This window comes from Ipomoea triloba, chromosome 5 (assembly GCF_003576645.1).
Source record: "Ipomoea triloba cultivar NCNSP0323 chromosome 5, ASM357664v1".
Taxonomy (NCBI): domain Eukaryota; kingdom Viridiplantae; phylum Streptophyta; class Magnoliopsida; order Solanales; family Convolvulaceae; genus Ipomoea; species Ipomoea triloba.
Window position 1 is genome coordinate 11,965,367 of NC_044920.1, and position 11,597 is coordinate 11,976,963.

The 11,597-nt window shown below is 35.8% G+C and overlaps 1 long non-coding RNA gene across 1 annotated transcript; it reads right to left on the bottom strand.

The window, feature by feature from the left end:
* Nucleotides 1–816: 816 nt before the first annotated feature.
* LOC116019088 lies at nucleotides 817–1,183 on the bottom strand. The gene is made up of 2 exons (XR_004098664.1): nucleotides 1,062–1,183; nucleotides 817–973 (listed from the first exon to the last, which is right to left on the bottom strand). It is a non-coding gene; the product is annotated as an uncharacterized LOC116019088 (long non-coding RNA).
* Between the last annotated feature and the right edge of the window lie 10,414 nt (nucleotides 1,184–11,597).

Here is an 11,597-nt window from a genome sequence, read left to right on the forward strand (position 1 = left end):
CGGTTGAAAGGGGTACGCAATAGGAGGGTGACTAGTGTGATTGAAAAGAAATACAATAAAGCAAGGGGTCCAAAGCAGTTTGCTCATATAGCTGCATCTAAAACAAAATCGGTGGGGCAGTCTCAAGTTGAAGATGCTATTTCTAATATTGCTAGTAATGGATACCTGGTGCATCCAATGTCTGGAGGTTCAACTTTTTGTCATTTTAGGTCAAATTCAAATCAAGAGGACAATTAGAGTGTGTCTTAATGTTTGTTAGTTTACCAAAACAACAGAAACCATTTGGTGTTATTTCTTTATATTGCACTCTGTAATACACAGAGTGATACTATGTAATACACAGAACAGTACTGCCGAAAACACAGAATATGAATTGCACTCTGTAATATGTTTTTAGAGTTAGAAGATAGAGGTGGAAGCCAGGGTTTAGCATTAGGGTTTAGGGTTTAGCACCCAGTACTATGTATACAGATATATTGTTGAATACACAGAGTTGAAGTCAATAATACACAGAATATTACTATGTAATACACAGAATATTATTATGTGTTATGGTTTTAGGGGTTAAGGTTTAGTCTTAGAGGTATGGGTTACCATTAACTGAATGCACAGAAGGACAGCATGTAATACACATAATGTTATCGCGTAATACACATAATATATAATTGAAGTCATTCTTGGAATACGTTTTGTAATCAACAGAATAAACTTAATAGATATGACACCCTATAATATAAGATGTGACAAAAGCTTTTTTTCATTTCAGAGTTAGAGTAGTTTCCAAAATAAAGAACACATCTCAGATACTTGTTTCAATTTCAGTTTACAGGAATCAACATCTTTACAAACACGGTCACTTTGATTGTTTGTAGATTTCTTTGGCTGCATTTGTCACCTCTGGTAGAAGGGTATTCCATTCTGACATGAGTATGGTTGCGGCATATTTAGCTCTCAGTGATGTGAGGAATGTATTCTGCAAAAATAGAATGCAAAATTAATTAGAAATGAATTGTTAAATATTTTAATATGGAAGAAAGTTGAAAGAATAGTTTTATACTCACATCTTCAGGGCCTCCAGTGAGTCCTGCATTCCAGTCTTCTATTGATGTGCCTGTGTAAGTCTGCATATGCCTCATCGAGTATATGGCACAGTCTACAGCATTTTCTTCATTTTGCCAAGGCATTTGCACGTATTGCACTCTCATTGTTTTCATCTTCTTTGCAAGTGCAATCTTCTTTGTTGCGAGATACTTAGTGAAGGCAATCAACTGTAGAATATCGATATAGTTGTGTGTAATTAGTATGACAGAATACACAGAATCACAGCATGTAATACACAGAATATGTAGTCTAAGTCATATACAGAATATACTTTGTAATATACAGAATACATAGAATGAAATGTTAGAATACACAGACTCACTCAGTAGGATACACAGAATTTAATAGAGATAAGATTTCTTACTAGTTTCTCCGGGCAACCTTCATACTTGTCTTGTGCTTTAATTCCTTCAGGAATAGGCCTGTTGTCAATTATTTGAAGTCTGGATGTCAAGAAATTAAAGCACAACAAGTAAAAATGTTGGTGCCTGAGGATACTAAAGAATACCTGTTAAGAGTAGTCAGAAAAAACAAATCAGTTTGTGTTATATGGACAATTCAAATGAATAATATACAGAATTTAAATAATTAAGGTATAGTTATTTTGTACTTACAAGACTGGCATCACTGATATCAAGAGAAATCGATTCGAGTTGGTGATCAATTGCTCCGCAGAATTCTTTCAAAATCGCCTTTGAGGCAGCACTTTTACTATGCAAATTTGTTGCACTTTCCAACGTCATCTGCAAAAATTTGTTTTTTTTTTCTTGTTATACAATGCATTGGTATGAATAAAGGAAAGAAAAAAAAAAGTTTAGAGTAAAATGTTTACTTACAAAAACAATTTCTGAGAAGAAAACCCTTTTTGGCTTGTCAATTGATCTTCTCATGTCCAGTAAACTCATCAGTTGGCACCAAATTTGCACAATGTTGGTAGATACATAACCGGATGCCAATGACATGAAATCCTCCCGGTTAGCAACCAAATTGTTCCCTATGTAGAGCATATCACTACACAAAATAAAATATAGATTAATCATAAGAAAATAACATGTTAAGTAATATGATGTATGTCTAGTAAAAGTTATCAAAATGGAACTTACTTCATTGAATATTGACCACCACAAGACAAGAATGCGTAGTCTGAAAAGATTTTTTGTTTAGCTGAAATGTTTGTCAACTTTGTTCTGTTTTGTGCCCAATATGGTGAGCGTAAGGCCAGAGGAAGTTGTTTCAACTTTCTTTGTGGTCTTTTCTTTGTGTGGACATCTTCAATTTCCTCTTCAGACTCTGCAAGGATGCTGTGTATACACAGAAATATAATAGTCAATACACAGAATGATAGCATGTAATACACAAAATACTACGATGTAATACACAGAATATATAGTCTAAGTGAATTACAGAATAAAAATTTTAGTATACAGAATATACAGAATGAAATGTTAGAATACACAGACCCACTCAACAAGATACACAGAATATAAGCACAAGTATTAGTAAATTATAAAGTGTTATAAGCATAGGTGTATACCTTTCAAATTCAAGGTCAGCTTGTGTTTTTGGTGTTGTTGGTGTTTCTGTCAGCAATGTTGTAGCAGATGGTATTGAAGCAGATGGGGCTACTTGCTGTTGCTCTGTAGGCACTCTAGAAATATTTTCAACCAATGATTCCAGCATGGTTGCTATCTCGGGAGATTTTGGAGACGCTGTTGCTTCTCTTTGTTGTTCTCTCTGTGTTGTTGGTGGTGGGGTCTTCTCCAGTGTAGGCTGGGCTGATTTTCCTCTCTGTGATCGCCTTCTTGGGGATGGGGTTGCTGTTGGTGGTGCATGCGATGTTGCTGCTGTTGTTTTTGGTGCTGCTGCTGCTGCTGCTGTTGTTTCTGCTGGTGATGTTGTTGCTGCCTGTTGATCTTCAGAATGTGGTGGTGATGGTGTCGGAGTTAACAGCTGGAAAGAAGGTGCATGGATTTCAGGAGAGATGTTCCTCATGGTTGCATAGAATGCAGCTTCAAGTTCAGCGACTGCCTCTAAGAAGCTTGGCTCATTGAAGACATCATCATCCTTTAGCAGACTCTCGGGTGGGACCGGTGGGCTTGGATTTGGACTTGGTGTTGGATTGACAGTTTAGGAGAAGTTGACAAAAGTGTTCTTTATGATTTCAGTTGCTGAATTGTTGGTTCCAATTCCAGCCATGACTTCTCCAAACTTTGCAATGCTAGAACTCATTTTCTTCAGGGAGTCAGTAACTCGTTGCACAGTTTTAGACTCAATTGGTTTATGAGTCACTTCCTCCTCAAGCATTGGCCTTCTGTCAATCACTTTTCCTCTACCATACTTCCCTGTTTTCCTATGCATTTTAAGCGTTGCTTTAATGTCTTTTGTTGTCCATTCTCTAATTGTTGGAGGGTTTTGTGTGAGAACAAGCCCTCTGATCTGGACTCGATCAAGGTAAGAAAGCTTCAAAGAATTAAGAAAAAAAAATAAAAGATTAGAACAAACATTTTGTGGTTATGATCTATGACTTATGGTTTAGTATTTAGGACCATGCACAGAGATATATAAGTGAATACACATAATGAATAACTACAATACACAGAATTTTACTCAGTAATACACAGAATGTGAACATGAATACACAGAAACCTTTAACAGAGTACACATAGAATACACAGACTCAAGTAAGGCATTTTATTCAATAATTTATAGAATTATAAGAATAAGTTAGTATTGCATACCATCAGGAAAGTTGCAGGGCCACTGTATGAGGAATCATTGTTTGATTTCCAAGCCTCTGCAGTGTCTAGCAGGCTCTTTATGGTGTAAGCACACCAATTCAGTTCTTTGATTTTACTCACATCTTGCAGTGAGTATAGAATCCTGTAATTGCAGAAGGTGTTCTTGTAGCCCCTTATCAGTGTTGTAACCACGAAGATGACAAAGTCACGCTTGAACATGTCACCACTGTCTTGTCTCTCGACAATCTTGTTTAGCATTTCAGTGGTTGTTGGGGTTCCCTTCTCTACCCCCCATCTCAGTCTCCAATCCCTGACCAAAGCATTGAATCCTTCAGTCTCATTACTAGAAGTGCCCTCGACGACAGGGATTTTGCCACGCGGGAGTCCAAGTGTAGACTGTACATCATCCTCCGACAAACACAGCTCATCATCACCATCTCCAATTTCAATGGAGCATCGTTCTATGTCCATCTTCTTTAATATGTGCTTGATTAGCACACCATCACAGTGAGTCAGCTTGATGTCCAGTAGTGATCCAAATCCTATATCCTTTACAGCTTGATGCTGATCCTCGGTTAAACTACTGACAAGGGTGAACAACTGCTTGGGAGTTGTTCGAACAGTAAAGTATTTCTTTGGTTTTGGTTTGTCTTCTACTACTTCCTTCCCCTTCTTTGTTTGTTTTGTTGCAGGCTTCTTTCTCTATTTTTTTTGCCTGTCTTCTGTTTGTGGTTTTGACGTAGCTGCACTATCTCTCTTCCTCTTTCTTCTTTGTAAGGCAGTTGCCAGGACTTGATCGCTTTTATCAGAACTTGACATTGCTGTCACATAATAGAAAAGACAGAATTAACATGCTAGAATACACAGAATGACATGCTACAATACACAAAGTCTTTGACACTAATACACAGAATCTAAGCCCTAGTATAAATAACCTCAACACAACAATGTGGATAAAATGCTAGAATAAACAGAGTCAGTAAGAAGAATACACAAACACATTAACAAGAATACACAAACTCATTAACAACAATACACAGAATATACTTCTCATTATTATCAATCACCAAGAATGTTGGAAACTTTGGAATCAACAATGTGGGATGGTAACATTATTGTATACACAGAATGATATGCTAAAATACACAAAGTCTTTAACACTAATACACAGAATCTAAGCCCTAGTATCAATAATCTCAAACCAACAATGTGGATAAAATGCTAGAATAAACAGAGTCAGTAAGAAGAATACACAAACACATTAACACAAATACACAAACTCATTAACAAAAATACACAGAATATACTTCTCATTATTATCAATCACCAAGAATGTTGGAAAATTGGAATCAACAATGTGGGATGGTAACATCCTTGTATACACAGAATGATATGCTAATATACACAAAGTTGTTAACAATAATGCACAGAATATAAAGCCTAGTTTCAATAACCCAAATTCAACAATAATACACAGAATACAAACATTATGTTTTTTTTTTTTCACAATGTCGTTGATCAACAATGTTTGTTAAATATTTACCTTTTAGTTCCGTGTGTTCTTGATAGTCGATGAAGATGTGTATTTGTTGTTGATCAATGCGTATTTGTCCTGATGTTCTTGAGTTCTGGTGTGAATCGTTTGTGTTTTGCTTTTGCTTGAGAGTGTTGCTTGCTTGGTCGAAGTGCAGTGGGAGTGCAGTGAGTGGAGCGAGAGAGTCGGAAGCTTGTTAAGGAAGACTCTCCATCGCTTATATACTTTAATTAAAAAAAAAATAATAATAACGGTGATTGGATGGACTAAACGGCGTCCGTCCCATCACTTAGTGGAACGGCGCCGTTTAGTCCCACGGTGCACATTGCTATGTGCACCGTGGTGTAGGGTATAACAATTGGTATTTATCATTTCGTTGCCCTGGCTTATGGTCGACATTGGGTTCGAAAGTTCCCACTTTCCCTTTGCATTCCCGCTTGGGCTTTGAATTTTCTTTTTCCCTATCTGACGACATATTGAGAAGAAATAGATTTGTAGAGAAAATTTGAGAGGAAATATAAGTGTAGAGGAAATCTTAGGGTATGTTTGGTTGGGTGGAAAATATTTTCCATGGAAGTTGTTTTCTTTAAAGTGGAGGAAAATATTGTTTTGTGATGTTTGGTTCATGGAATTCATTTTCCAATGGAAAATGAATTCCTCAAATTTGAGGAAAACAAAATCCTTGGTTGGACCAAGGATTTTGTTTTCCATGGAGGATGGGAAGAAAAATTGGTATGATTGGACAAATTTACCCTTTGTGTTATTTTCTAATTATTAATACTTTTATTAATTTGTAGGGACATATAGGTCTTTATACACATTATTCCTTACCATTTTAAATCCAACCAAACAACATAATTTATCTTCCCAACAATTTCTTTTCCACCAACTAAACAACATAATTTATTTTCCTGGTAATTACTTTTCCACGAAATTTCACTTCCACTTCCCTTCAAATATTTTCCGCGAACCAAACGAGCCCTTAGAGTTAGAATATATATAAAGGTAGAAATAGAAATAATTAAACAAATCCCAACAATCAAATGACCATTGAGGAAAAATTAGTAATAATAGTTAAACAAATCCCAACGGTCAAATGACGGTTGAGAGCAAATTAGTAATAATAATTAAACGAATTTCAATTGTCAAATGACCGTTGAGGGTAAATGAAATTCTTTTGCAGCCTCAACAGCAAAATAGTCGTTAAGGCTATCTTTTATATTTGTTTTATAAATATATTGTCCCTCACCAACAAAAAAAATGAATGCAATTAGCTTTAGTGTGTGGCCGCATACATGCACATGATTGGCATGCACGTGCCTGCCACACACCACACACTTGGAGCAACATGCTCTAGAGATAACAATTTATCTAGGGTATCTTACTTCTCTCATCTCCACCCCGTATCCCCTTCTTTCTCCCTCTTTCTCTCTCTCTCTCTCGTCCCCCCCCCCCCTTCCCGGCATCCCCACCTTACCCTCTTTCTCATCTAATTGGAGATGCACTAAGGATTTGTTAATAATTTTTTTCTTTCTATGTGTTCTGTGTTGAAATTTATTGTCTAATTAATATATTTTAATTGCATAATTTTTTATACTATTGGTATATATAAACTTTTAGCTCAAATATTACAATGGTTAAAATAGAGTTAATATTTTTTTCTTTTATTTATTTGCATTTCAACAAAATTAAGTAATTTATTATTCAACTACATATAATTATGAAAAAATACAATTTTAGTCCCACAATTGTTTCTTTCTAGCGGTTTTAGTCCATAATTATTTACTGTTGTAATATACACCCTGACTCTTCAAAAAACAAAGTAAAAATTTAATAGAGTTTAATAGTTTTGTTGCTTCAATGATTAAAACTGTAACTTTTTTGAATAGTTAGGGGTGTATAATGCAATGGTAAAAAGCTAGTAACTAAAAAGGCTAGCAAAGAACAATTGAGGGACTAAAACTGCATTTCCCCTATAATTATATATTTGATAATATAATAAATGGTTGAATGTTGAATATGATTTATTAGGATTTTTTTTTTGAAAATAAAGAAGCTAATTCATTAATCATAGGATGAAACGTTTACAATAAAGATCGATGGAATGGTCAAACATTCCTTACAGTCAGACATAGAAACAACTTCCCTAGCATAGAAAACTTGATTCGCAGACTGTTTCACAAATTTGAAGCTGAATTCTTTGAACGAACTTAAAGCTTCTTTAATGATTTGGTCAAACGTACCAAAGACTGAGACTAGTTGAATAGTCTTGCACACCACCTGAGTATCTATTTCCATTCTTCTATCCATTGACAATATCTCCATCGCCATTCTTCTATCCATTGACAATATCTCCATTGGACTGAACTGCATATCATAGTTCATAGGAGTCTCTTTCTCATTGTCATGTTTGTCACCCAGGATGAGATTACGTATGCTATGACTAGTTTTATTGTTTCACGCATTAAGAAAAAAGAACTCGCCAAGTAAACGAGAGGAAGAAACTTGTCAAAACAACGAGAGGAAAAACACAAAAACTGCAAACAAAATTAAACCAATAAAACAAAGCAAAGGGAAACAACAGTGCGAAAATAAAAAGCAACGACCGGTAGCGGTGGAGATGGAGGAGAAAGCAACCTTATACATTATATGTAATTTCCAATTATTAAGATTGTGGTGTTAGATAAAGATAATTTTAATGTCCCAAATGAATAAAGAGTGAAAAGAGAAAACAAATACTATATATATTTATTGCAATGATAAAATTTTTGTATAATGTATCTAATCCAATAGATTATTTGTGGTAAACAAATAAGTCTATAACCATTTTCTTAATATGAATGATGAGTAAACTTCTGAAAATTTTTACATATCAATCTTTCATTATAAGGTGGTTAGTTATAAATTTATTTATTTTAAGTATTGTGATATTACGTTCATTTAATCATATATGAAACTAACCTCACGAGAAAAAAAAAATCAAAAATCAAAATTCAAAACATAATTATCCTAAGGGGAAAAAAAAATAGGGCGGGGACATGTGTGTTGTGTGATGTATGCACCACTTTTGATGATCCATTCGACATTAGTCAGCAGCTAGCATTTCACATTTCTGATGCATGATATGTTAGCTGGCAGATGCTTTTGTTAAGATTTTATGGTTAAATGATAAATGAAACATTTTTTTAAAATGTTGTTTGTCTCCATCTCCAATAAATATGCAATAATGGAAAGAAAAAAAAAAATTACAGTTGGTCCAGCTTTAGATTTGGATATTTAAGGCATTTAATCTATACTGCTAATTTCTCTCACTAAAATCACCACAATAAGCAACTGGTGGTAGGGGTGTAAACGAATCGAATCGAGTCAAATACTTCAGTATTCGATTCGAATTCGATTATTGTAACCCCTCATCTTTTCCGATAAGTTTACGGGTTCGAAAAAAATATTTTTAGGCTATGACATTTATGAGATGATCTCTCGGTTCTTCAGAAGGATTTTTTTAGAGAGGCTAGTTATTAATAAGCTACGATCTACGTACCGGTCGCGAACCGTAAAAATTTTAAGGATTTATATACAGTTCGAATTTTCCTAGAAAATGGATTATTGAGTATGATACGATTAAGCGTGAACTTCCTACTCAGTTCAAGTGAGAATTTAAACGGACTGTAAGAGTGAAATTGTTACGGACCTTTGTACCTGTATTTCGCGAGATACCGAAAAGTTCCCAATTTTAGCGGTTAATGACGGGATTATTTTTAGGATAATTTTGGTGTTAGAATTTTCCCGAATTAAGTTATAATCCTCCGAACTTTTATTTGATTTAATCCCTAACTGGCAAAGGAGTCTTATTCTACAAGGCACACCATGGAATTTTGACAAGTGGCATCATTATTTACCACATGGTAATAAATAATTTGACAAGTGGCATCATTATTTACCACATGGTAATAAATAATTAATTAATGGGAAGAATTATTTACCACATGGTAATAAATAATTAATTAATGGGAAGAGTGTGGTACCACATGGTAATAAATAATTAATTAATGGGAAGAGTGTGGGACCACATGGTAATAAATAATTAATTAATGGGAAGAGTGTGGGATAAGCTAGCTAAGAATAATTAATTAATGGGAAGAGTGTGGGATAAGCTAGCTAAGCAAATTGATCTCCAAGTCTTGCATTTCTTTCATCTTGGCCGAAAATATTAAGGGAAAGGAGAGAGAAAATAGATCTCATCTTCATCTTCATTCTTTGTTCAAGAACTCCATAGCCAAGTTCTTCACCAAGTTCTTCCATCCTAGGTAAGACTTTGGATTTTATTCGGTTAAAAGACTAGAATCCTTTCGCATAACTTATTGTAAGCTAAGAATTCTTGGAAATATTGTTGTTATGGTGATTTTGTTTAGGATCTTCGGTGAAAGGTTTGAAGGAGTAGATCACCATCTTTCTACGGTTTAAAAAGATCTACTTGGGAGGTAAGGAATCCCTTAAGTTGGTTTAGTCACTTGAAGGTGTTCAAATGCTAGTAAATTATGGGACTAGGATTTTTATTTAAAAATTACGTGTTAAGTTTATGGATCTACAAGTTAACTCAAGAAACTACACTTTGGATTTTTGGTAATTTTTATATTCATGTTCATAGTTACTTTATGCATGTATATGTTGTGTTTATGTCCATATAGGCTTATGCTTGTGAAAATGGTGGAAAATCGGGACGTTACAACCCCGTTCTCATGGCCCGAAGTGGGCAGAATCGGATGGACGCGGCAGTGGACGCGCGTCCACCGCGCGTCCATCGCGGAAGAAGGCTTCGGCGTCACGACCGAAAGGCCGGACGCAACCACGGACGCGCGTCCGCTGCGCGTCCGTGGCGTCTAGATTTCGGCGACAAATGCCGAACCAGCGCGTCGCGGACTCGTTTTCGACCGAATTTTTCCCCAATGTTTTTGCTCCCGAGTGTTATGGTGTTTGGAAGGCCTACGGGCAACCGAGTCAATTTTTGAAAGCTCAAATATTATTTTTGTAAATTATGTTCATTAACTTGGGGAAAAATTGTATTTTTAAGAAATAAATGTGACTCTTGTCACTTGGATTTTCATGGTGAAAAATCATTAACAAGTATGTGTATTTTGGAAACACATTTGGATAAGTATGATCGTGTGAGTCATCACACAAATATACTAATTAAACCCAAAGATGTAAGAATGTTTGAAAACCTTAGTTTCTGGATAATGTTGTTGAGACATTGACTTCTTGGGAGGCTTGTGAGCCGGGGCCTGGAAGTTAGTGAAATGTTTGACTTTGTGGGAGGTTTGCGGGAGCTGTGGCCCCAAAGTTATTGAAATGATTGACTTTAAAGGAGACCTGCGGGAGCCGTGGCCCGAAAGTTATCGAGATGTTTGACTTCTTGGGAGGCTTGTGAGCCGGGGCCCGGAAGTTAGTGAAATGTTTGACTTTGTGGGAGGCCTGCGGNAATAAATAATTAATTAATGGGAAGAGTGTGGGATAAGCTAGCTAAGCAAATTGATCTCCAAGTCTTGCATTTCTTTCATCTTGGCCGAAAATATTAAGGGAAAGGAGAGAGAAAATAGATCTCATCTTCATCTTCATTCTTTGTTCAAGAACTCCATAGCCAAGTTCTTCACCAAGTTCTTCCATCCTAGGTAAGACTTTGGATTTTATTCGGTTAAAAGACTAGAATCCTTTCGCATAACTTATTGTAAGCTAAGAATTCTTGGAAATATTGTTGTTATGGTGATTTTGTTTAGGATCTTCGGTGAAAGGTTTGAAGGAGTAGATCACCATCTTTCTACGGTTTAAAAAGATCTACTTGGGAGGTAAGGAATCCCTTAAGTTGGTTTAGTCACTTGAAGGTGTTCAAATGCTAGTAAATTATGGGACTAGGATTTTTATTTAAAAATTACGTGTTAAGTTTATGGATCTACAAGTTAACTCAAGAAACTACACTTTGGATTTTTGGTAATTTTTATATTCATGTTCATAGTTACTTTATGCATGTATATGTTGTGTTTATGTCCATATAGGCTTATGCTTGTGAAAATGGTGGAAAATCGGGACGTTACAACCCCGTTCTCATGGCCCGAAGTGGGCAGAATCGGATGGACGCGGCAGTGGACGCGCGTCCACCGCGCGTCCATCGCGGAAGAAGGCTTCGGCGTCACGACCGAAAGGCCGGACGCAACCACGGACGCGCGTCC